The sequence below is a fragment of the Tachyglossus aculeatus genome, chromosome 1, assembly GCF_015852505.1.
Source record: "Tachyglossus aculeatus isolate mTacAcu1 chromosome 1, mTacAcu1.pri, whole genome shotgun sequence".
Taxonomy (NCBI): Eukaryota; Metazoa; Chordata; class Mammalia; order Monotremata; family Tachyglossidae; genus Tachyglossus; species Tachyglossus aculeatus.
Window position 1 is genome coordinate 49407849 of NC_052066.1, and position 2439 is coordinate 49410287.

The 2439-nt window shown below is 46.7% G+C and overlaps 1 non-coding gene across 1 annotated transcript; it reads right to left on the bottom strand.

The window, feature by feature from the left end:
* Positions 1-555: 555 nt before the first annotated feature.
* On the bottom strand, positions 556-693 carry LOC119935226. The gene has a single exon (XR_005453118.1). It is a non-coding gene; the product is annotated as a small nucleolar RNA SNORA7 (small nucleolar RNA).
* Positions 694-2439: the final 1746 nt, after the last annotated feature.

Here is a 2439-nt window from a genome sequence, read left to right on the forward strand (position 1 = left end):
TATGATGGGGGGGATGGAGAGGGGGACGAGGGGGAGAGGAAGGAAGGGGCTCAGTCTGGGAAGGCCTCCTGGAGGAGGTGAGCTCTCAGTAGGGCCTTGAAGGGAGGAAGAGAGCTAGCTTGGCGGATGGGCAGAGGGAGGCCATTCCAGGCCCGGGGGATGACGTGGGCCGGGGGTCGACGGCGGGACAGGCGAGAGCGAGGTACAGTGAGGAGATTAGCGGTGGAGGAGCGGAGGGTACGGGCTGGGCAGTAGAAGGAGAGAAGGGAGGTGAGGTAGGAGGGGGCCAGGTGATGGCCAGCCTTGCCCAAAGTCACACAGCTGACAAGTGGCAGAGCCGGGATTTGAACCCATGACCTCTGACTCCAAAGCCCGGGCTCTGTCTACTGAGCCATGCTGCTTCTCCAACCTGCAATCGTTCCGGTAGTGTATCTATAGAGCTTTCTTGGTAAAAATCCAGAAGTGGTTTACCATTGCCTCCTTCCATGCAGTAAACCCAAGTCTCTACCCTCGACTCTCTCCCATGACGCTGCTGCCCAGCACAGTTGAGTTTTGACTTGTAGCCGATTGCCTTCCACTCGCTAGCCACTGCCCAAGCTAAGAATGGAACGGTTATGCCTCTGCTTGACTCTCCCTCCCGTAGCCGAGACAGGTGGAGTACTGGAAACTCTCCAGTTGCAACCCTGAGAGGGAATGTTGTTCTTCAATCAACCAATCAATCAATCGTATTTATTGAGCGCTTACTGTGTGCAGAGCACTGTACTAAGTGCTTGGGAAGTACAAGTTGGCAACATATTGTTCTTACTACATCACATACTTTAAAATCTACAGCAGGCAACAGGGTTGTGTGTGACACATTTTAAAATTTATAGCATTCCACTGGGTTGTGTGTGTGTGTATATGTAGATCTATAGCAGTATAGACATATGTATTTCTTTGAGTAATTGTTTTCTACTACCTGATTCCCTGCTGCATAGAATATTTCCTCACCCAAGCCTGCTTTAGTTATAGTTTATTAAATGAGACCCACTTGTGAGTTGATGACTTTACTAATAAACTGCGGGTGTTAATTATACCAGTTCAGGTATTTATCTCCGACTAATGCAGAGCCCCGCTGTGATTTTCACTGGAGAGGTTCTGATTTGTTTCTTCTTCCAGCGCCTAGAACAGTGCTTTGCACATAGTAAGCGCTTAATAAATGCCATTATTATTATTATTATTATTCTTGTAACATTGGGTTACTGCCTCAGATGGTTGCCACCCTTGGTATTAGGTTGTCTAGACTGTAAGCTCAGTTTGGGCAGGGAACATGTCTGCTAGGTCTGTTGTATTCTACTCTACCAAGCACATAGTACAGTGTTCTGCACATAGTAAAAGTTCAAGAAATACCATTGACTGGGCTGAACATACAATTTTTTAATGGTATTTGTTAAACCACCATGTGCCAGCCACTTTACTGAGCACTGGGGTAGATAGAAACTAATCAGGTTGGACTTAGTCTCCGTCCCATATGGGGCTCACAGACTTAATCCCCATTTTACAGATAAGGAAACTGAGGCACAGAGAAAACAAGTGATTTGCCCAAGGTCCCACAGCAGACAAGTGGCAGAGCTGGGATTAGAACACAGTTCCTTGTGACTCCCAGGGCTGTGCTCTGTCCACTAGGCCACAGTGTGTCTCATGAATGTGTGTGTCCTCCTCCTCCCAATCCCCTCGCCCTACCTCCTTCCCCTCCCCACAGCACCTGTATATATGTTTGTACAGATTTATTACTCTATTTATTTTACTTGTACAGATTTATTATTCTATTTATTTTGTCAATGACATGCATCTTACTTTAATTCTATTTGTTCTGACGACTTGACACCTGTCCACATGCTTTGTTTTGTTGTCTGTCTCCCCCTTCTAGACTGTGAGCCCGTTGTTGCGTAGGGACCGTCTTTATATGTTGCCAACTTGTACTTCCCAAGCGCTTAGTACAGTGATGTGCACACAGTAAGCGCTCAATAAATACGATTACATGAATGAATGATTGATTGACTTCTCATAAGAGTTGATCAGGAACCTCACACGGTAAATAGCAGCAGCCATTTTTAAATCAGTCTCCACAGAAGCAGCATGGCTCAGTGGAAAGAGCCTGAGCTTTGGAGTCAGAGGTCATGGGTTCAAATCCCGGCTCCGCCAGCTGTGTGACTTTCGGCAAGTCACTTCATTTCTCCGGGCCTCAGTTCCCTCATCTGTAAAATGGGGATGAAGCCTGTGAGCCCCCCGTGGGACAACCTGATTACCTTGTAACCTCCTCAGCGCTTAGAACGGTGCTTTGCTCATAGTAAGTGCTTAATAAATGCCATCATTATTATTATTATTATTATTAGTGAGATCCTTCTATGTGCCCTGTTCTTGGCTCAGTAAAAAGAGCCCAGTTCTAGGAATCAGGAC